This window comes from Lactuca virosa, chromosome 5 (assembly GCF_052849685.1).
Source record: "Lactuca virosa cultivar CGN04683 chromosome 5, Lactuca_virosa_CGN04683_v6, whole genome shotgun sequence".
In the NCBI taxonomy this organism is placed as follows: domain Eukaryota; kingdom Viridiplantae; phylum Streptophyta; class Magnoliopsida; order Asterales; family Asteraceae; genus Lactuca; species Lactuca virosa.
This window is the reverse complement of record NC_136430.1, coordinates 275,323,912-275,349,357: the sequence shown is the minus strand read 5'-3', so window position 1 is coordinate 275,349,357 and position 25,446 is coordinate 275,323,912. Positions and strand designations below refer to the sequence as shown.

General features: G+C 36.7%; 1 pseudogene; it reads right to left on the bottom strand.

The window, feature by feature from the left end:
• Positions 1-366: 366 nt before the first annotated feature.
• LOC145112778 (26S proteasome regulatory subunit 7-like) lies at positions 367-3,752 on the bottom strand (annotated as a pseudogene).
• Between the last annotated feature and the right edge of the window lie 21,694 nt (positions 3,753-25,446).

The window sequence follows — 25,446 nt, the reverse complement described above, 5'->3', positions numbered from 1 at the left end:
CTTCTCTTCCGGCTGACTTCACATCGCCGACAAGCTTGGGCTCTCCTGCCATCATTGTAGACTATTCAATATTACGTGCCCTAGGTCTGATTAAGGTATTGGAGAAGTCACTTGAGGTTGGTGTTCCTGCAGAAACTTCCCCTCTTGGCCAGAGAACTAACTTTCATCTCTATTTGCTAGAACCAAGTGACAGGAGAGCAAGAGCAGAATGAGGGGAAGAGGCGCCTGGTATCCATGAAATCGATGATAAATTGAACACATTCAAGGGTTTCTCACCTTCTGAAGCTTCTCAAGTTGAACACAAGGTAACATTTCAAGAAAACTGATGCTCTTAGTTAGGTTTTCTCCTCATGTATATGCTTGCACTTAGTTGGGTTTTCTCCTCCGATTGTCGATTATAGTTGGTCTTTTCATATTTTCGTCTTGTATAAACTTCCATTTTGCAAGAAAAATTAAAAATAAAACTAACTTTAGTGTTTCTCCACCAAAAATAGCTGCTAAAAACAAGCCATCAGGTTTCAATGCCAACCTACTCTTTCACAACCAATTCAAGAAACATAAAAAAAAAATATGGCCTAATTTTTTTTAGCATGCTTCTATCTATAAAGAAAATATTTTTTTATAAACCATGAACATTTTTTACAATAACAATACAATACACTAAACAAGCCTATGAGATTTACATGGGGTTCATAATGGCTCACTCAATCTGAAAGAAGCTTTCCATTTGAATCCATTTGACTGACTATAAGTTTATTACAGTTGGTTATGCCAGTTTCTTTTAAGATGTCTAAGGTATGCTTCCATTAAAATATAAAGACATCAAAAGACACGTTGCATTTGTGCATATATGATTGAAATTGTTTAAGTAAAGTTTCTTTGATTTCTACCAAACTTCATAGCAAGAATGATATTAGCTAATTTACAACCAGTATTAGTTGATTTTCAGCCAATATTCAACATAGAGTCATGGACTAAGCCAACTAACCTAGCCATAAGCTAAAATCATTGTGGATAAAATAATAAGAAGCTTCATGAGTATTAGATGATGTACACATAAAGAAACAGAAAAGATGCAATGATCAAAACAAGAAAGTGTGGTATGAAGTAAAGTGGCAAATTGTAAAGAAACAGAACCACACTATAAGGGTTATTAACATATCAAAAGAGAGAGAAGAAATGAACTAGAGACAGGTGGCAACTTTGAGAGCAAATCAAAGCTTTAAATTTTAAAAAACTGAAGAAAAAGCTTAATTGCAGTTACCTGTCCCAAAAAGCCAGTAGTACCACTTTCCACCAAGGTTTTTTTTTTCCTGTTAACTTCTGTATGGCTGAATGGGTAATGTTGTCTATCTGGATAAAGTGTTGTATAAATAAGGTATGTTTCTTTTCTAGACTTAATAAACAATATGAATGAGTTGCTAACTCTTGAAGCTGCAAAACAGAAAGAAAAACATGTCCTAATATGATTTTAGGAGACATTAGGAGTTGGAAAATGCCATACCTTCTTTAACCTCTGCTTCTTATCTTCTTTTAAAGCCATAACCGTTTTAGCAAGCCTAGCTAGGGTGTCATTGCTTATTACAATAGGGACTCCACTGGACAAATGATTTAGTATCATTACTTATCACTAAATCAACATAACTTTAACACCACAAATAACAATCCAAGTAAGTAAAAGTTGTAAAACTAAAACTTATGATATATATATATATATATATATATATATATATATATATATATATATATATATATATATATATATATATATATTGACTTTTCTTTACCACTTCTACCCTTCCCATCAGTATCCCTTGGGACATACTGTTTTAATAACATTAATACCCATTAAGACATGTTAAATTTAATAATAATAATAATAATAATAATAATAATAATAATAACAATATCAATAAAAATAATAAGAGTAATAACAATAAATTTTATAGCATGGATAAAAAGGGGGGAGAGAGAGATACTTGCAACTGGCTCTGAATAACAATTCCAGAAACAAATTACAACAATAAACATAATCATGTACAACAATTGTAATAATCACAATGTAATAACATCTAGCTACTATTGTAATAACCTTTTATTTTTTAACTTAACAGTCTCTTCTGTAAATACAAGTCTTATTTACCTATCTAACTTTATTTATCTTTAATCAAGGAAAAAAAATTAGCCATTTAGATTTCAAGCAATCAAAGGGGTATATGAATATCTATCAAGACAAAATTCACTAAGAACACAAGAAAAACACAAAACACAAATATAACATTAATCAACAGTTTGTAATTTGTTCGTTGCCATCTTGCCTTAAGAAAAATGTTCAACTAACCACAACATAGGCAATATGAAAAACACAAGAGACAATCCAACATCTAAACAACCTTAAAAAACATATAACAATCCCATGTCCATATCTTTGGTTTCCAGCAGCCAAATCAATTGTACACCATGTAATTGCATACATTCCAGTCACCGTCTTCCTTCTTGCTCTAATTGCATACATTCCAGCCTCAGTACACACACTCCTTATATCAGCACCTAAATCACAAAACCAATCCCTCAACTTTAATTAATTAACTCAAATCACCCCAAAAGAAAAAAACAAAACATACCCGTAGAATTTAGGCAAAGACGAGCCAAAAGCTCAAACCGAACATCCCTTTCACAGTTCATAGTCCGTGTATGAATCTTGAAAATCTGTGTCCTACTTTCCATATCCGGAAGCCCAGACTCCACTTTCCTATCCAGTCTCCCAGGTCGCAAAAGTGTTGTATCAGGTCTGAAAGTATTCAATCAAATATGAGGAAAAACAAATTTACAGGGTGTAAACTGTAAATATCGACTATATACCTATTTGTAGCCATAAGAACTTTGATCTTACCACGAGCATCAAATCCATCGAGCTGATTCCCCATCATCAAATCTAGCACCACCAATTGCATCTGGCTTTTTGGATCTTGCCATCTATCAAATCACAAGAGTTAATTAAAAAAGGGTGTGTTTGGTAACAAATTTCAAAAGTATAGGGACCATAAATGTAAACCTGAAATAATTCGCGAACCATGCGAGCACCTTCACCAACATACTTTTGAACAAGTTCACTTCCAATTACACGAATAAAACACACATCAGTTTTATTAGCAACTTCTCTTGCCAAAAGTGTTTTTCCAGTTCCAGGTGGGTCATAGTAGAGGACACCTTTTGGAGGGTCATTTCCAAGTTTTACAAATTTCTCGGGGTGGAGCATGGTTAGTTCAACAACCTACAAATCATAAATTATTAAAGTAAAGATTTTTGGTTTGTATTTAATATTTATAATGGGAATGTATACTATAAATAGTTATAAACATAACACACCTCTCTCATTTTCTTAATTTGTTCTTTACATCCACCACCATCATTGTATGTGACATCTGGCTTTTCTTCCACTGTCATCATTGTTACACTGGGAATCTGAATCTGGTATTTGTTTCTGTCAACACTGTAAGAGAAAATAGAGATCAAAATCAAAATTTGAAAAAAGAATCAAGAAATTAATATGCAAACAAATGTTACAATAAGAAATCTGGTACTCACAAGTCTCAATGAGTTGGCATCCCTTTTCACTATCTTGATGGGGTTAGCAGTAGAAGTAGATTCTTTCCATTGGTAGTCAATGGAGTGCTCTATTTTTTAATTTTCCTTTACTAACATATATTAATATATCTTTCTGTAAAAGACTAAACTACCCCTAATAACATGCTGAAAACATTTATATATATATATATATATATATATATATATATATATATATATATATATATATCTTTGGGGTAAAATCTGCTTCATTCACTTTAAAACGTCCCTTGAGTTGAACCACAGCTCCTGGTACATCTTCTACTGCACCAGGCCACAAACAAACTAAGTTAATATTAGGAAAGACAAACAAAGGGCAATTTAGTCATTGAAAGATGCCTTACTCATATTGTTCTTATGAAGATGTTGTAATGGACCACTATAATTTCGCTCAACTCGGAATCTCGGTTGGAGATGATCCCTTCATTTATTTATAAAATAGTTTAGAATTAATATTAAATAAAATGAATGATCTGATTACCAGTGTATAAATTAATACATTTCCATTGGTAGTCAATGGAGTGCTCTATTTTTTAATTTTCCTTTACTAACATCTGTTAATATATCTTTCTGTAAAAGACTAAACTACCCCTAATAACATGCTGAAAAATTTTAATTGTATAAACAAAAGACTAAACTACCCCTAATAACATGCTGAAAAAGTAATATGAACAACATGCAATCCTGAACTACAATAAAAAGAAAACAATGATTTATACTAATAACATGCTGAAAAAGTAATTTACTAAATAAATAAATAAATAAAAATACTTGGATGCTGAAAAAGTACAGTTTTTTTTGTAAAGGATTGGCCCCTGAACATGTATTTGACATCTGATTGGCCCCTGAACATGTATTTGACATCTGATTGGCCCCTGAACAGTTTTTTTGTCAAGATTGGCCCCTGTACGATTTTTTTGTCCCTGTAAAGTTTTGGCCCCTAAACAATTTTTTTGTCAAGATTGGCCCCTGTACAGTTTTTTTGTCCCTGTACAGTTTTGGCCACTGTACAGTTTTGTTTTTGCACAGTTTTCATCCCTAAACATGCATAATCATTGTTGCTTTAAATGGTAAATAATTATGTAGGTTGGAAACAAATGTTTAATGGATAAATCATGGATTTCCTCTAGTAGATTATCAAATGCATATAATGAAGGTGTGAATGCTTTTCTAGAGTTTGCATAAAGTAATAATCCAAAGTTAGATGTTATTCCATGCCCTTGTGTAAATTGCATCAATTTGTGTCACCACTCAATTGACAATGTTTGTTATCATTTGTTTGCCCACGGCCTCGATGAGAATTGCATGATTTGGTATTTCCATAGAGAAAAACAACCCAAGAGTGATTCTAGATGCCCTAACAATTCCATTCCTCCTGATGCTCTTTATACAAAGGATATGCTACATGATGCCTTCAAATATGTAGACGAAGAACCTGATTCGTTGAAATCACTTCTTGAAGAATGTGATAAGCCACTTTATGTAGGGTCAAAGTATAATGCACTTAGTGGATTATTGAAATTCCAACATTTGAAGGGTCAGTTTGGATGATCTGATGCTAGTTTTGATGCTTTGTTGTATGTCCTAAAAGATATCTTACCATCAAACAATACCATCCCTAGCTCGATATATGAGTCCAAGAAGTTGCTAAAAGGAGTAGGTCTACAATATGAGAAGATTCATGCATGTGAAAATGATTGTGTTCTATTCTGGAAAGAACATAAAGATGCTTCTCAATGTCCAACTTGTGGCACTTCTCGTTGGAAGAAGAATACCAAAAACGTACCTTCAAAAGTTTTGTGGTATTTTCCTATCATCCCTAGATTTAGAAGAATGTTTTCAATACCACAAATTGCACATGACTTAACTTGGCATGCACAAGGTCGGGTCAATAATGGGAAGCTTACTCATCCTCATGATACCCCTTCTTGGAAGCTTGTTGATAACACATGGAAAGAATTCGGACAAGAAAAACGAAATTGTAGATTAGCCTTGTCTCCTGATGGTATCAATCCTCACAAGTCATTAAGTTCCAAGCATAGTTGTTGGCCGGTTATTGTTGGAGCATGGAAATGCTCTACAAATAATGTGTGATAGTTAGGTTGTATTTTCCCTTTATTGTATTTATGGTGTAAATACTCTCCCTCCTATATAAAGGGAGAGTTGGTCATCTCTTAAAAAAAGCTAGCTCACTTTTCTTAGTTAGAGATTACTTTTGTACTTCTCACAATGTAATCTAGAGAGAGAGAAAGTGGTGGGTTCTCCCACCCAGGGAGAGTTTCTCTCCCACCATGTTCTTCATTAATATTATTATTATCTCTCTTTGTTCTTAGCTTTCTTCCATGAACTCATAATATGTTCTTCGTGTTCATACTTACAAAAACACGATTAATCTCGATATATCTATTCTTCCGCATCCACCGTTCGTATAAAAGTGGGTCCCTACAAATGGTATCAGAGTCGTACCTTGAAGATCTCACGACTATTTCAAGGGAACAACTCCCGTTCGGTGATTATCTTGTGATTTTTCCGTGTTTCTACAAGAAATATTTTCGGGTTTCTTACCGGAATTTTTTTTATGAAGTTCGTTTTTAGTTCTATCTTCTGGGTTGACTCAAATCTTAGTAAAATAAATTGTTGCTGCTGCTGCTTGTTCAAATTTCTGCTGGAAATGATGTTCTTAAAAGTTATTATTTTTGCTGTTGAAGAAATGAAGAATATTTGGTGAAGAAATTATTTTGTGGTCTAGAAAAAGATGAAGAATTTGTTCCAGTAAGCTCTTTTTCTTGGATGAGAAGACACAAATTTAATGGGCTTATTTTCAAGAGAAGTGGATTTTATTTTTTCCCAACAACTTTTTCTTCACAAGAGGTATAAAGTTTTTATTCTTCTAACTTTTCCAACTGTGAATCTAATGTTGAAGACCATTTGGACGTAAATTGTGTTTGTGAAAAGAACTTTGTCCTTTTTGCTCTTTTGGGTAAAGAGTAGTTCATTTATATTTGCCTTCCCAAGGAAAAACCATGTGACTATGACAAATCTCATCACCTTTTGTCCCCTAAAAACCCACCTGCACACTCTTCTTTTTGCCTTCCCAAGACCAACTTTTGACTTAAAATGCTTTATAAAAGATTCCCTCAATAAAATATGACTAAATGGCCTTTGCGGTACCATTTTTCATGAAAAAATAGCATTTTTCGTCATATATTCAGCCCTTCTCGGAGCCCAGAACCGCAGCCAAAAACTGTCTACCGGAGCCTCCTAAGAATTCTCCCCGCAGCCCCTCTCAGGCCTTGGTCGACAGCCTCTCAGCTAAGCCTTGGTCCGCAACCTCTTAGCCTAGCCGAGAAGCCCGCAGCCTTCTAAGCCCTCTGACCGCAGTCTCGGATCAGCAGCCCCGGATCCGCAGGCACTGACCCGCAGTTCGGACCGCAGGCTTCCTTCTCGGTTCAGACCGCAACCTACTCTGACTGAAGTTTCAGACTGCAGTGTCGACTGAAGGCTCGGATCGCAGTCACGTCTGCCTGCTCGCTTCGCAGCTTTCTCTCCTTGCTCATCCTCATCCGCACCCAAGAGCCCCTTCCATTAGCAACTCCACCTTCGCCTCCCCCATCTGACCGCAGCCTCCCTTGACCCGCAGCTCCCTCCTTCTTCCTCCTTCGACCAGACTTCCCTCCTCCCCTCTTCCCTCCTTCCTTCTTCCCTCCTACACTCCTCCTTCCTTAACCTTTTATCCTCCTTCCTTATTCCTCCCAGCCCCTTATTTTTTTTTCTTAACGACAATTATTTTTATTCAATTTTTTTTATTCCAATTTTTTTATTTCAGCCAATTTTTTTTAACACCAATTAGTTTATTCTGCAATAATATTTTTTTTATGCCAATTTTTTTTTACACCATTTTTTTTATTTAGCCAATTTTTTATTAAAACCAATTATTTTTTTTACACCAATTATTTTTTTTAACACCAATTTTTGCCACAACCGAACCTTAAATTGTCACATTGGTTCATTTCATGCCGATTATTTTTGGAAGATTACTCCATACCGCAGTCGGACTTCATATTATTTTTTGTGATGCTTGCACCGCAACGGCGATTGATCAACAAAGTTGTTTCGCATTCTTCACTTTATGGGATATTATGACTTGGCGCTCTTGATTTTTGGTTGACGAATCATGTATCTTGAGCATGTGGACTTTATTCTCTATTGAAGACCACTTCAAGTGTTCCGGCACCGTAGTTTAGATATTTGGATATATATATTTTTGGCACAACAGATTATTTTCTCAGCACAGCTTCAGCAACTATGTCACCCACCTTCTCATGACCGCAAGAGTATTTCTTTTACTCTTTCTCGTTTCTTATCGAGACCCTTCATACATCTAGGGAGAGCTTCTCTTAGCTCTTGGTATCCGACACTCTCCATCCGATGATTTGTTGATTTTTGATATCCGATCATTGGTTATCAAAAATAGGGAGAGAATATCATCCGGATTTGGTTATTATGATTGTTTGAGTTTGGATTTTGAAGACTTCTGAAGACGATTATTTATTTAGTGATGCGATGTGGCACTTATTTTTGGTCTTTACGGATCAAATTTTTGGCATTACTCGATGTTTTCCGATTCATATTATTTATTATTCGGACTCTACCACAGGATGATTTTGTGTTCGCATCCGGTTCAGATCTTATGGTTTCACGAGTTTGGATTTGTGATATGTTGAAGACGAAGATTATTTTGGCGATGTGATGTGGCACTTATTTTTGATCCTTGGATCAAATTTTTGGCAATATAAACTTGTTCTAACGTTTGTTCAAGTGTGTTTCTCAAGTCATTAAGTTCCAAGCATAGTTGTTGGCCGGTTATTGTTGGAGCATGGAAATGCTCTACAAATAATGAGTGATAGTTAGGTTGTATTTTCCCTTTATTGTATTTATGGTGTAAATACTCTCCCTCCTATATAAAGGGAGAGTTGGTCATCTCTTAAAAAAAGCTAGCTCACTTTTCTTAGTTAGAGATTACTTTTGTACTTTTCTCACAACGTAATCTAGAGAGAGAGAAAAGTGGTGGGTTCTCCCACCCAGGGAGAGTTTCTTTCCCACCATGTTCTTCATTAATATTATTATCTCTCTTTGTTCTTAGCCTTCTTCAACGAACTCATAATATGTTCTTTGTGTTCATACTTACAAAACATGATTAATCTTGGGATATCTTACTTCCGTATTCACCATTCGTATAAAAATGGGTCTCTACAGTTATCCTAATAACATATAATCTACCCCCTTATTTGTGTATGTCAAGAAAATTCATGATGTTGACTCTATTGATATCCGGGCCAAACCAACCTGGTAACAATATTGATGTCTACTTGGCACCATTGATAGAAGATCTAAAGCTCTTGTGGGAAACTGGCGTTGAGACTTTTGATTCTTATAAGAAAGAATACTTCAATCCAAGAGCAATATTACTTTGGACTATAAGTGACTTTCCCGCATATGGTTATCTTTCGGGGTGTGTTACCAAAGGTTATTATGCTTGTCCAATATGTTCAAAGAATACTTGTTCACAATGGTTGCCAAAGTCCAAAAAAGTATGCTTCCTTGGGCATAGAAGATTCCTACCACTTGAACATCCTTTTCGTAAAAGAAAAAACATTTCAACAATCAACAGGAGCACGATTTTATGCCACAACCATCATCAGGTGAAGATATTTATGACTATCTGGCGGGATTTGAGACTACATGGGGTAAGAAGATAAAGTCAAAGAAGATAAAGTTAAAGAAGATAAAGTCAAAGAAGGGAGCGTCAAAGAAGGAAACGCCAAAGAAGGAAAAGTCAAAAATGAAAAAAGAAAGTATCGACGAGAGATCTAAATTTTGGCATAAAAAGTCTATTTTTTTAACTTGAATATTGGAAGAAGTTGCCTGTTCGCCATCAGTTAGATCTCATGCACATAGCAAAAAATGTGACCGAGAGTCTTTATGGGACAGCGTTGAATTTGCCTCACAAGACGAAGGATGGATTAAAAGCACGACAAGATCTTGAAGCATTGGGCATTAAGACTAAATTACGACCTCAACCAAAAGGGGATCGACATTGGCTTCCGCCTGCCAAGTACACATTGAATTCCGCAGAGAAACATCTGTTTTATGATACCATGTCTAATATAAAAGTTCCTCATGGGTATTGCTCTAATTTCAAGAATCTCGTGTCGGATGATGTTTCAAAGATGAATGGTTTGAAGTCTAATGATTGTCATGTACTAATGCAACAACTTCTCCCTTTTGCAATCAAAGGGGTGTTAGACGTGAAGGTGCGGAGAACAATCCTAAGCCTATGTCATTTTTTTAATGATTTGTGTAGTAAAGTTGTTAATGTTAGTAAGCTAGGCAAGTTGCAAAGTGACATCGTATTAACTTTATGTTTGTTAGAGAAGTACTTTCCTCCTTCATTTTTCGATGTCATGACTGACTTGATGGTGCATTTAGTTAGAGAGGTGAGGTTGTGTGGCCCGGTTCATTTTAGGTGGATGTATCCATTTGAGAGATACATGAAAACACTTAAAGGGTATGTAAGAAATCATCATCGAACCGAGGGTTGCATTGCAGAGTGTTATGTGGTGGAGGAGGCCTTAGAATTTTGTTCAGACTACTTAAAAAACATGAAATCAATTGGCAATCCTCATGAATGTGTTGATGAAAGAATCCGCAACGGCAAGCCTTTATCAAAGGCTACAATCGATGTTGTAGATGCTCAGTTACTTGATCAAGCTCATCTTTATGTATTACGAAACACTGTTGTTGTGGAGCCGTATATAGAGTAAGAATTACATGAAACTGTATACTCTTATAGCATTATCTATAATATAAAACATTCTTCTAACTTGTAATACACTTCAGGCAACATATGTTGGAATTGAAGGATCTCAACCCCCGTCACGCTCGCAAGAGTACATGGTTGCAGAGCCAACATAGTCAGACATTTATTAGTTGGTTTAAGAAAGAGGTTTATTTTTAAAATAAGATTGTTAGAATTACAATATTTTTAATTATTTTGTTTGAATTACATTAATTAGATATTTTTCTAATAGGTTGGAAAACGTTTGGCTAACGGGGAAGATATTTGTGATGATGTTTGTTGGTTGGCCAAAGGGCCTAATTTTGCTATTAGTAAATATAGCGATTTTGCCATAAATGAGTATCATTTTCATACAACATCTCGAGATGAGTCTAGAACAACTCAATGCAGTGGAGTATCTTTAGTTGCACATACTATGCAGATTGCTAGTGCAAAAGACGCCAATCCTGTGTATGGTGCTGTTACTTACTTCGGTCGTATAAAGGAGATATGGGATCTTGATTATTGCATGTTTACTATTCCTGTATTCATGTGTGATTGGGTTGATAGTTGTGGAGTAAAAAAGGATGATTTAGGATTCACAGTAGTTAACTTTGATAGGCTTGGTCAAAAGCCTGAACCCTTCGTATTAGCTAGTCAAGTCAAACAGGTTTTTTATGTTCAAGATCAAGAAAATGAGAATTTGCATGCTGTTGGATTCACACCACATAGGATGTACAAGTATGGATCAAATGGTGAAACTGATGATATGTTGGAATTTGATGCTACTTTTGATTTAACACAAGACTCCGCTTTATTAGACCTTGATGATGATTTTTTGTGTATGCGCCCGGATGGCAAGGGCATATTAGTTTAAATATTTTTTTGCAGAATAATAAAGTTTTTGGTATGTTTTTATTTCAGATTTTGAATGTGATTAATTTTTTTCCAACTGCAACAAATAACAATGTACTTAATTTTATTTGAATCTTGTTGAAACAGATTGTGTTTTTGTGACATGGAATCGGATTCAGCTTCTGATCACGATGAGGACTCCAAACTAAGAGGTCCAACAACAAAGGCAAAAGCTAATATAGTGAAACTTGTAGTAACTTACAATAAAAAAGGTGTCCCGGTTGGAAAGGAAACCACAAAACTGTCTACTTTTGAGGGTTTGGTTGCAAGAACAATGGTTCCCATAACCTATGAGTCTTGGTTAGAAGTTAGTGATGAAGTAAAGGAAGGGTTATGGCAAGATGCTTTGGTAAGTCTCTGTTTCTTCATGTTATTACCTTTTGTTCAGATCTGTTTTTGTCCCTGTTTAGATCTGTTTTTGTCCCTGGTTATGGACTAACCCTTTTTTTATGTTTCAGGAAAAGTTTGTAGTTGACCCAAAGAGTCGGAAGCAAACTCTCCAATCGATCGGGAAGAAGTGGAGAAACTTCAAATATTATCTATATGCCAAGTTCATTAAGAACCGAAGAAAAGATCCCAAGGAAAATCTATTCAAACCTCCGAAAGGTTATCCGTTTATAATGAAAGAAGACTTGAAAGTTTTTGTATCCCACAGAGTTACAAAAGAATGGGAGGTTTGTTAAACTTTTCTTATATGCATTTGTATCTCATAGAATTACAAAAAAGTGGAAAGTTAAAAGTTTGTAGTTACAATTTTAATGTTTCTAATGCAGGAGAAAAGTACGAAAGCTAAAAATACCCGTGCACATCATAAATACAATCATCGTTTGAGCAGAAAAGGATATGCCAGACTCATTAATGACATTGTATGATTCCCACTAACTATTGATTATTTTAATTGTATATATTTATGTTAATTGACTTTGTTATTCTTGATAATTTAGATGCAAGAAACCGGCAAGACGGAAGAGGAGATTGATAGGACACTGTTGTGGAAAAAAGCAAGAGAGTTGAAGACAGGAGGATACGAATCAGATGTGAAGATGATTGTTGATAAAATTGTAAGTTTCATTGACCTTGTTATTCTTGATAATTTGTCCCATTTTTTTCTAACATTTTTCCCAATTTTTTTACAGGATGAGCTGTAGAAATCGGGAAGCTTTGGAGAGGTTACATGTGGAACACATGATGTGCTTACAGAGGCCTTGGGTACTCAGGAACAATGTGGGCGTGTACGAGGGATGGGGAAATTTATAACGCCACAGCAATACTTTTATTTACCCAAGAATGTTAAGTATTACTTGGAGATTGAGAACGAGAGGGTGGATAAACGAATCAACAGACTTGAAGATGACTTGGAGAAACTAAAAAGAGGTGTACTTAATGTTTTTGAAGCCGCAAGTTGCCAAGTAGGGGGCGTCATTGAAGATGTTGAAAAAGAAATACGGGATGAATCACTTGTAATTCCTTGAAGACAATTATGAAAAATATTTAAAGTATTTTCTTTTTCTACAAACTAACATACTATATTTTGGTAGGATAATTCATGTCTTCTTGCGGTTGAATTTGCTGCAAATGTAGTCGCTAAAGGAACCATAATGAAGTATAGTGAATCGGGTATTTTGAAAAATATTTGCATTATTACTATTTATATATTTTCATTTTTAGAAGATTGGATCTTAATTATTTTTTACGTTCATGTAACAGTTGAAAACATTGAAGTTATGATGGAAACAATTTTACAAGGAGAAGCTTTAATACCCATTCCACTTGAAGAGGAGTTCATTGTGAAGGTCAAAGATGCACTGGGACACATACTAAGTTGGCCAAGACACTTAGTTATTCGATGCTCTGACCTGGTAATACTATTTGCACACAAAGTTTTCACAGATTTCTCCTTGGTTTTCTTAATTTTTCTGATATTTGAGTGAGTTCTTTTTCAGCTTCAGTAAATGATTCATGTTTCATCATGTATTTTTGATAATTTTTGTAGGGAAAAGTGGTGGCGAAACCTGTGAAAAAACATGCAACACTACTGAAGAAAGATGCAACACCATTGAAGGAAGATGCAACACATTTTAAAGAAGAAATAGGAAGTAATAAGAAAGAAAAGGGGACAGGAAAAATGGGTGATGAAAAAAAAGAACCATGTGATGTGGAAGAAGGGAATGATATGGAAGAAAGGAATGGAATAGAAAAAAAGATTAAAAAGAAGGAGAAACAAAATGTGACCTTGCAAAGAAGGTGGACCAGAGCACAGATGAAGACAAGGATAAGGATTGAGAAGAGTAGTATTTTCAAAATTACTGCAATGATGGTTGATGGACAAGTTACAAAGGTTGATTCTATAAAAGTGCAGAGTGAGAACGATCTTTTTGGGTACGATAGTTACACGTACTTAAATTGGGATGATTTTGAAGCAGTTCTTACAATGGATGAGCTGACTGGTGCTGTCATTGTGTCTTATATGATGTAAGTGCAAGAAATTTAATTTAAATAACATTGTGTCTTAAAACAAAATTTGTTTAATGAATTTAGTGTTTGTATGAAAACAGGGTGTTGTTTAACAAAATGAAGTATGGCCCCCCAGAAAGAGATCATGAAATTTGATTTGTGAACCCGACATTAATCTCGTCAAGTATGCGTAAAGGGAAATCTAAGAATATTGACGATGCAAGCAGAGGTTTTGGCAAATCGGTTGTCTAATAGAAAGGGCAAAGACATCATCTTTATGCCCTACAATCCCGGGTTTGATTTTGACATTTTATTTTGAAAATGACTGCAATTATGTTATTTGACTTAATTTTGTTTGTGGTTTTTGTAGAAGACATTGGGTATTGGGTGTACTAGACATGAAATCGGATACTTGCTATTATCTTGATTCCTTGAGTTCTGGCAATTTCAATATGCAGTTGAAGCAAATTGTTGATTCGTAAGTAATATAAATTATCAAAACATTTGATGTGAATACAATAAACACCTACTTGTTAATGTTTTTTATAGGGCAATGGTTCTGTACGCTACACAAAGTGGATCCAACAAAAGGGTTAAACTAAATTGGGTTAATGTTACGGTCAGCACTTAATTCCTTATTGAAATTGCAGTTTTAACTTTATTTTTTGGATCAATTGCAATGATCATTTTATATGTAATTGTGTAGTGTCCAGTTCAACCCGGATCTACCGAATGTGGCTACTACATTCTAAGGTTCATGAAGGAGATAGTGGAAGAAGGAATTGAAGTCTTGGTCAAAGACAATGTAAGGATATAGCATTCTACTCATTACCATAATTTAATAGGAAAGGAATTGAAAAAGGATCATTTTATGGCATCCTACTCTCACAATTATAATTGAAATATTAGGTTACATGCGAAAATAACAATGTGCTTTCATTCATTTGAAAGTACAATGCTCTATTAAGAAAGAATAATTTAGATTTTATGCTTATTTGTTAAATATAGCAACTTACTGTTATAGAATATGTTAATATGCTATTTTTTATTAATAAAAGCAATATGCAAATTTTTTCACAGATCGGGGATGGCAAAGTTGAGTACACAACTGATGATATCGATGAGATACGTGAAGAATGGTCAGAGTTTGTTACGGGCTTCATTTATCGATGATATGTATGGTCTTTCGACAATGTATCCGCAAAACAATGTTATGGTTAACAGTAAAATGCTAGGTATGGTCTTTTGACATATGGTGTAATTCTAGGTAGTCTTTTGACACCGATGTGTACATGTTTTTGTTAGCTTTTAGTAATGTTACTTAGGTAACTTGACATGTAGTGTAACTTAGGTAATTCGACATATATGTAATGTTGTTAGGTAACTTGTTTTACGTTTAGATGAAAATGAATGTTTTGGTATATATATTTGTTTTTTTATTATGTGTATTCACGTTGTAAATGTGTGTCATAAATGCACGTCGTAAAGGTGTACAGTCAGTGCAGCTGGAATTTATGACACGCAAATGCGTGTCATCTTCGTTTATGACAGTAGATTTAATGATACGCATTGCGAGTCGTAAAGGCGCGTCGTAAGGTTACGACACGCAAATGCGTGTCGTCTTCATTTATGACAGGGCTTTCCTTGATACGCAATGCGCATCGTCTGTAGACGACGTGCAAAAGCGTGTCGTCTCTCGTTATGACAGGGTCTTCCTTGACGCGCATTTGCGCGTCGTCTTAGCCTTTTACGATACGCATTGCATGTCGTAAAAGGCTATTTTTCTAGTAGTGGGAGATGGGAGATTCCGAGGTGTAACGCCGGATCCTTGGAGGTATTTAAATTTATGAATTTTGCATTTTGGGTAGTACCACGTCGTGGTGAAGGCATCCCACAACGTGGTGAGGGTTGATATGTCACGGATTTTAAATGGCCGTCACGGCGTGGCAGCCTGTGGCCAAAACATGGAAGCTGTTTAATGAGAAACCTTAATTTCCAGGGTTTACGCCCTATTTAAGGGAATGTGCTGGCTAGGGTTGTTCACCCTCAGCCTCCATCACACTCTCTCAGCCTCCAAGCAAACCCTAACCCCCATTGTTGCTCTTTAAGCTTTTTTTGTTGATTTTTGGAGATTAGAAGCAGAAGGAGGCGATTTCTAGACTTAGATTCGGCAAACAACTCTTCTCACCATCTTATTGTGCATCTTTTGGACTCTTGTAAGTCCCCAAGTTCCAAGATTTCTAATTATATAGTGCTAGATCTTGTATTTTGTCCCATTTCTTCTTGATCTTGTTTGATAGGATGGAGAGACTTCATAAAGGTTGCAACTTTATGAATCTCTGGATTATTTGTAGTAGTTCATGGTTTGGATCTGAAGTTTGATGGTTGGTTTGTGCCATGCATAAGATTTTGGCCATAAAATACCATTTTGCCCTAAGATGTGTCCAAGACTTGCATTGGAAATGCAAGTCTAAAAAGCATCAATCTTTATGATGGTTTTGGTGTTATAAACTCTTTTGGAGCAAATGAGCTTGAAACTCAAGGGATTAAGTGCTTCTTGATAATTCCTTGCCATTTTTTAGCATTTTTTAATCTAAGACTTGAGATACAGACCTCTTGGTGGATATCAAGGGATATAGGTGGCAACTTTACCCTTTTGGACATTAGAAATGATCAGATCTGGACTTTGTAACCTTTGGAATTGGAGGATTCGACTTAGCTCATTAAGACATTTTGAATCCAGTTCCCACAACGTGGCCTAGGTTGCCACAACGTGGCGACTGCAGGATTCACGTCTATTTTGTCGCTTTAAGGCTACGACGTGGCCAAGAATGGCCACGACATGGAGGGTCAATCTTGAACGTTAACTTTGAGTTTTGACTTTGACCAGGATTTGACTAAGTTTGACCTAGGGGTATTTTGGGTATTTTGAGTTGTAATCTGAGTTTTGGTCACTGTTATTTGTAAAGGTGACTAGTAGCGTGCTTTTCGTTTATTTGTGAGGTGAGTCTTCTTACCGCCTTAAGTGGGTCGAAGGCACCAAGGCCGGACCATAGTATTGTATGAATAGAATGTATGCTATTGTATGATTTTGACTGATGTGATTGCATGATTTATGTATGGAGCTAATCTGGGACCGGCGTCATTATGGACTCGGGGTTGATACGAACTCGGGGGTTGATTCGGACCTGACACAATAAATTATTTTGGGCTGATACGGACCTGCGGGTTGATACGGACCTGACATAGCCACATGTTGTTATATTAGATGTATGTTGTATGTGGTATTTTGGTAAGCTCACGAAGCTTATGCTTACAATTATATTTGTGGTTTCAGGTACTTCCGGTACAAAAGGGAAGGGCCCGACATGATCGTAGTGCATCCACCCGTGTTCCACATTATTTTTATGATTTCGATTTGTACTCTGATGATTAAACTCTTTTGGCATACGATGTTTGGGTTTGTTATGGATACTTAATGGTTTTTTATTAAATTAAAAATGAAAAATTCATCTATGTTTTTGGCAAGTTACAACTAGGAAAAGAGACTTGGTTTGAGGGAATCGGCCATACATTCGGGTGTGCTAGAATTCAAACTGAAGAAATGATAATCTTTTCAACGAAAATTGAATTTCTAAAAAGATTTCTTTTTTAAGACTAGAAAAGGGGTGTGATGCATGAAATCAGCCGAGCTCAAGTAAGTGCTTCCCAAATTACCCATACTTGTGTATTATGATCAGTATATTGGATATGTGAATTGCATGATAGATTAGGGCTAAGGATACCTTCATAAATCATATGATAGAATTGCTAGATTTGTGTGATGCCTTATAGCCTAGGGGATTGGTTGCTATGTATTACTTGGAATTGATACCGACTTAGTTAATCGCTAAGTGTATGCTTTCAAAGTTGTATACAATTATGATTATATAGCCCTAGAATGATCTATTTAGCCTCATTTCATGTTCCTTGTTTGGTTGTGGACATACGGTATAATCATCGTTAGACAGTCTATGTGATCCCGTTTTGTGTATAACTTGCATGCATAAGGCAATCAGCGGGTTGATTCAAGTTCGTAATATTGTGAGCCGTGGGAGATGAGGATTCCTAGGAAAGTGTAGGATGTGTATGTTGTTTAGCATAAGATTGGTTTATAGTGCTAGTGTGATGACTTAGAGGAATCATAACGGTTCTTGAGGAAGGTACATATAGGTATGAAAGGTTGTATTGGGCCCGTACTACTAGAAGCACAAGATTTGTACCCGAGACAAGGACACTCCTGGGGATTCTAAGGAGACATGTGTATTGGTAATTCCCCCGAGTTTATCCTGATGGTTTCTATGTTTGTATTTCAGTTTGAGTATGAGGGTTATTTGAGGAGGAGGTTCATGTTCTAGCCCAAGCTTAGAACCCATTGATGAGAGGCTGCGTGAGCTCATTGCAGCCGAGGTTACCCTTGACATTTTGGATGGTACACCTGTGATGTTTGGTAGCATCAAGGAGGGGATTTTGGAGCTCATGGATGAGAGGCTCAGAGCCTTTCGAGCCGAGATTGCTGCAATTCGGATTAGGGCACGTACTCCCTCATTTCGGAAGTTCAAAGCTAGTGGAGCTCCTAAGTTCTATGGGGCTAAGGACCCCATCGCTAGCCGACGTTGGTGATGGGTTTTGAGCATTCTAACACTCCTAAGTGTACATGCAACCCTAGAAAACCTTGGATCTATGTTTGTCTAAAATACATGCAAAATACTTTTTCCAAGGTTCATAATCATATCTAGCATACATGGGGAACTTTAATCATAAAAGATGGCTAGAATTACATACCTTGTTGTTGATTTGATTCCTTGAATACCTTGAGAGCCTAGCACCCCAAGTGTGATGCCTCAAATGTTTCACACAACACCAAATGCTCTTGGAATAAACTTTGAGAGAATGTATAACACTTGAAATCGGCCTTGCCCTCTTGTCTCACTAGTGTAGCCGATTTTGGTTGCTAGAAGCATGCTTATATAGTATGTTGCATTAGGGTTACACCATGTAAACCCTAATGTAACATGGCTCTTCATTTCCATGACCCATGGGTTTGTAACTCCCATGGAGCATCCTATGGACCTTAGACCAACTAGATAATCCATGGAGCATCTAGCCCACTATACAAGTATGGATGATTTACACAATCAATCCATATATTTAATTAGTCTCCTTTTTGATCACTTAATTAATTCTAGATTAATTCTTGATCAATACTAATTAAATAATATTATTAATATATTAGAACTTATAATATATTAATAAACCATAAGTGTTATTTCTCTCATTTTAGTCTATCCAATTGCATGATGCCATGCAACCCAAATGGACCATGCCGGGTCGGGTCAAGTACATACCAGAAATAGTTATGGACTTAGACACCTTATCCAACAGTCTCCCACTTGGATAAGTCTAATAACTATAAATGCAAGTATGACTTCAGGAACCGATCAGCAATCGTAGCTCTTTTCAAGGTCTCTCGGAACTGAGAAGATGATGATACGCCATTTAAGATAAGTGATCATATAATCCTCTGTTCTAGATATCAGCTGGACAAATACATGGATCAATGTCTTGCTTATTGTCCAGCAGTTTGTTTCCCGATTTCCGATTTGTTTGACATAGAACTTAATTGAACACATCAATTTAGTTCTGACCGGGCCCGGTACATAGGTCAAAACAAAATCATCGAGGGGCCCAGATATCGCTTCTAATCCAAGAAGGAACAGATAAACTTCAACTCATATGATTGTTCTACTACTTGTTAAATTACACACAAAGGCACGTTTTATAACATCAAGTTACCAATGCGTTTTCGCACGATCAATGCATAACCAACTCATAGACAACAATTCATATCTCTAGGTTTGAAGACTTAGATAATATTACCGTCTCGAGATCACTCAAGATAAATTCCATGAAGTGATAGCAGTGAGCGTGGGTTGAATCCAATACTCAGAACCTATGAGCACTCATGAGTGTTGAGGCCATGTCAACATCTTAGACCTCTACAACCAACTCATGACAGTCTTAATTCATATCTACTTCCAACATATGAACGATTGTGGATAATTTGAATAATATGTAAAACACAACATAAATATTCTGGAAGTCAAAACATGAAAAAGAAATAATAGTAAACGATTGACAAAAGATAGCAACACTTTACTCATAAATAAACGCAACTTTTATTCATCATCAAATGTTAATTACTCTTTACAAATTTCAAAACTATCTAACTACTAAAACTAATATCATCCTTCAGCCCTATGCTCCTTGCGTGCTGGAGATGCTTAGCCCTACTCAGTCCCTTCATGAGGGGATCTGCTGGGTTCTCATCCGATGATACCCTCTTCGCCACGAGGAGTCCTTCTTCTATTCGATGTCTGATGAAATCGTATTTTCTGTCAATGTGTCTGGATCTCCCGTGATCCCTTGGTTCCTTGGCTAAGGCAACTGCACTTTCACTATCACAGAAAATTTCCATATGCTCATTTATAGCTGGTACTACTCCAAGGTCTCCAATGAAGTTCTTCAGCCATATTGCCTCCTTTGCTGCCTCGCTTGCCGCTATATACTCTGATTCGCAAGTTGAATCAGCCAATGTCTCCAACTTGGAACTTTTCCAAGTAATTGCTCCTCCGTTTAAGGTAAAGACCCAGCACGACTGAGAGCGGAAATTATCCCTATCAGTCTGGAAGCTAGCATCACTATACCCTACAACTCTCAAGTCATCACTCCCACCAAGGGTAAGGACCCAGTCCTTAGTCCTCCGCAGGTACTTGAGGATGTTCTTTACCGCCGTCTAGTGAGCCTTACCAGGGTTCCCCTGATACCTGCTAACCATGCTCAAATCAAAGGCTACATCAGGACGACTACACGTCATAACATACATGATCGAGCCTACAGCTGAAGCATAAGGTACTCGACTCATTTCTGCTATCTCAACCTCGGTACTCGGGCTCTGAGTCTTACTCAATCTGGCGTTACACTGGATAGGTAACTCTCCCTTTTTGGAATCCTGCATGCTGAATCTCTTCAGCACCTTATCCAAGTAGGTACTCTGACTAAGTCCAATTAGTCTTTTACTCCGGTCTCTCATAATCCTTATCCCTAGAATATAGGCAGCTTCTCCTAGGTCTTTCATAGCGAAACACTTCCCAGGCCAGGACTTCACTTCCTGCAAGGTTGGGATGTCATTTCCTATGAGTAGTATGTCATCCACATACAGTACCAAAAAGCTAATTATACTCCCACTAGCCTTGACATATACACAAGATTCATCTTCACTCCTCGAAAATCCAAACTCTTTGACTTTCTCATCAGAGCAAAGATTCCATCTGCGAGGTGCTTGTTTCAATCCATAGATAGATTTCTCAAGCTTATACACTCTATTAGGGTTCTCTGTACTGACAAAACCCTCAGGCTGACTCATGTAAACATCCTCAGCCAACTTCCCATTAAGGAAAGCGGTTTTGACATCCATTTGCCATATTCCATAGTCATGAAATGCAGCAATGGCTAACAACACCCTAATAGACTTCATCTTGGCTACTGGTGAAAATGTCTCATCATAATCAACTCCTGGAGTTTGAGAAAAGCCCTTTGCAACCAGTCGCGCCTTATAAGTGTGTACATTACCATCCATGTCGGTCTTCTTCTTGAAGATCCATTTGCACCCAACTATCTTACGACCTGGTACATTGTCAACCAAGTTCCAAACTTGATTGTCATACATGGACTGTATCTTGCTGTCCATTGCCTCTTTCCATTTAGCAGACTCGGGGACTGCCATGGCTTCCGTATAGCTGTTAGATTCATCCAGACTTACCAGTGTCTCATCACTGATAAGTGTCTCACTTGCCGCAGTAATATGGAAACCATAGTAATGCTCAGGTGCATTCCTAACTCTCGCGGAATGCCTCAGAGGTACAGACTTGTCAATTGGATCAACATGAGTTTCCTCCTCAAGTTGACTGCTAGGGTTTGAGGTTCCTTCACCACTTGACTCTTAAATTTCTTCAAGGTCAATTTGCCTCCCACTGATTCCTTGGCTTATGAACTCTCTCTCTCTCGAAAGACACCCCTCCTTGCTACAAATACCACATTCTCACTGGGTCTGTAGAAGAGGTAACCAAAGGATTTATGTGGGTAGCCGATGAAAATACACCTCTCACTTCGAGGTTCGAGCTTATCGTGAGTCTCGCATCTCACGAAAGCTTCGCACCCCCAAATCTTGATGTAGGCTAGACTAGGAACTTTTCCAGTCCACATCTTGTGAGGTGTTTTGGAAACCTTCTTTGTTGGGACCAGATTAAAGATATGGGCGGCAGTCTCTAAGGCATACCCCCAGAATGAGATTGGTAGCGAAGCTCGACTCATCATGGAACGAACCATGTCCAACAAGGTTCGATTACACCTCTCAGCTACACCATTCAACTGTGGTGTCCTGGGAGGTGTCAATTGTGAGACAATCCCACATTCCCTAAGATAGTCGAGGAACTCTGTACTGAGATACTCACCACCACGATCGGATCGAAGCATCTTAATGTTCCTGCCCAATTAATTCTCGACTTCCTGTTTAAACTCTTTAAACCTTTCGAAAGTCTCTGACTTAAGCTTAATTAATTAGACATATCCATATCTACTATATGTTGGATTAGGTGTCTAAGCCCATAACTATAATTGGTATGTACTTGAATTGATAGCAGCATAGTCCTTTTGGGTTGCCCTCAACCTAGCAACTGGACAAGGAAATTATGAAAGGAGAGATATTAATTTATAAGATTAATAAATTAATATATATATATATATAAATGATTTATTAATATGTTAATGGATTAACATATTAATTAGAAATCATTATGTTTAATTAATTGTTAGCCAGAAATTAATCAGAATTGATTTTGGGGTTAAAAGAATTAATTATAAGGTGCAGGGACTAGTTTGCAATTATCTAATAGTTGAGTGGAAGGCTCTAGAACCCCCTTGGAAGAGGGTGGACGAAATCTTTAGAGGAAACCCTAATAATTTCGTCCATAGGGGCTTGGATAAGGCCCTTGGGTTTGCTTAGGCCCTAAGCAAAGGATAACTAGGGTTTCCCTTAAACCCTAAATCCCTCAACTATATAAGGAGCCTCCTGGTTCATGTTTTTGGTACTCTTTCTTTGGAAGAAACCCTAAGGCCGAGATTTTGCATACTCCCTCCTCTCTCTCTTCTTCTACTTTCCTTCTTGCTACTTTGGGTGTGATTCCATTAGAGGCATTACACTTGTGGTGCTAAAGCTTCCAAGAAGATCAAGATCAAGATCAAGGGAATATCAATTGTTTGCTATAACAATTGAAAGGTATGTAAACCCTAAACCCTAGTTTGTTAATTTCGAAATTAGCCTCTCTCCTCTAGGGTTCTTGTTTTGCAATTCAAAGTTGTATGTTCAATAGTTAAAACATAGATCCAAAGTAGGTTGCATGTGAACTTAGGAATTGTTTCTAGTTTATTTGTTGTACCTAAAACCCATCAGTGGTATCAGAGCCATTGTTGTTTTAAATTGAATTGCTACAATTGTTGAATTGCAAATTAGGGTTTATAGCTATTAAACCCTAAAGGCCAAAATTTTCGATTTCTAGGGTTTTGGATCAAAGGGCTTTTTCGAAAACCCTAGCCTCCAAAGAACCCTAATCGAAATTAGGGTTAGGGTTTTGAAAACCCTAGCCTCCTCCCTTATGAATTTCGAAATATGCTAAGAGGATAACTAGGGTTTCTTGTTTTTGGATAATTGTTACTTAATTAGATTAATTGGATAATTATCCTTACCCTATTTTTCGAAATTTAGAGGGATAAGGATTAGGATTAAATTAATGGATTAATTTAATTAGATAATCCTTACAAGATTTAATAATTTGATTAATAGTTAATTAAAAGATAAATATTAAATCTAGTTAATTGGTTTATTTAAATTTAAATTTAATAGCTTAAATTTCGAAATTTATAAACCCTTGAAGTTTTAAAATGTTTTAAAACACACCTTATATATATATTATAATTAAAAGTTTAATATTATATATGTATAAGAACATGGTCAGTCAAATCGCTAGTATGCCTCATTCACGAAGCTAATCTATAAGGGGGGTATAAGGAAACTGCCTATAAAATGGTAGTTGAATGGGTGTCCACTCTCACCCACCGCTTCCTTGATTAGTGGAGGGTCGTTAGCAGAACGGATTTGATAGGACAACTACTTCTCATTAAAAGTATAATGATATTAAAGAAAGTACTAGAACATTATTTTCAAAATCCCAACTCTAGTTACTTTAGGAAAAATGTGAAAAGTATGCTAATCCATGAAATTGCACATTATGCTTTATTGGTCGTTAGTGGAGCGTGTGTGGTTAACCAGCACACTAAAAGGCACTAATAAAGAGTAGTAATGGGTATCTCATAATTGTCATTTTGATGGAGCGTGTGTGGTTTACCAGCACATCAATAGTTAATGATAAAGACAATGAGGTTACCAAGCACATTTGCATGGTTATTCACATCTTGTTTGTGATCCTCGGCATCCCAGTCACAAATAGAAGAGCATAATCTGAGATTAAAACATGCCATTGAATAGTTTCAATGTATCTCAAAAGAATTAGGAATTTCACTTCGTTTGTTTCGTCTAATGGTGGAATTGGTGAATCGTCATTCACCTACCTTTATGAAATTTGCACTTGGATCTCGGCATCCCATTTCTGAGTTGTGAATCTTCATAGTTGGATCCTAACCTTGATATTATATCTTTGGGTTATTCTATTAAGGTATCTTGAAATCTAACTAAAACTTTCTTTCTTTTCAGATTTCTACTCCTGGAAACACTTCTGCTTCATCCTCCTCCAACCAGAACTTCTCTTTGCTCAATATCTGCTCCAAAGTCGTTATGGATAGCTCAAACTATAACGATTGGATGCGCAACATCAAGATGGCTCTTCGTTTCGAGAACAAAGAATATGTTCTTGAAAAGGAGCTCAAAGAGCTTGATGAGAATGAAGCTACTCCTGAAGATCTTGCTGCCTACAAGAAACATTACGATGATGCTACCAAAGTGGCATGCATCATGGTGGCAACTATGTCCCCAGAACTGCAGAGGTACTATGAGGACTACTGGTCTTTCGAGATGAACAAGGACCTTATGGAAAAGTACCATAAGCGAGCTCGTCAAGAAAAGTTCGAAGTAGTCAAGTCACTCATGGCTTGCAAGATGAAGGATGGGGAGTCGGTAGTGTCACATGTGCAAAGAATGCAACGCTACATAGAGCGTTTGGTCAAGCTCAATATTCACTTTGATGAGGAATTGGCCATTGACATGGTCTTGAACTCACTTCCTGAATGTTATGGTCAGTTTATTCTAACTTACCATTTGAACAATACTGAGCAGACCTTGGCCCAATTGCACAACTTGTTGCAGACAGCTGAGGCAGGGATGAAGGGTAAAAGTATACCCTCCACACCTGCTAGTGCCCCTGTTTTGGCTATTGGTCAGGGAAAGGGGAAAAAGAGGAAAGGTCCTCCCAAGCAAAACTGGAAGAGCAAGGCTCAAGCTG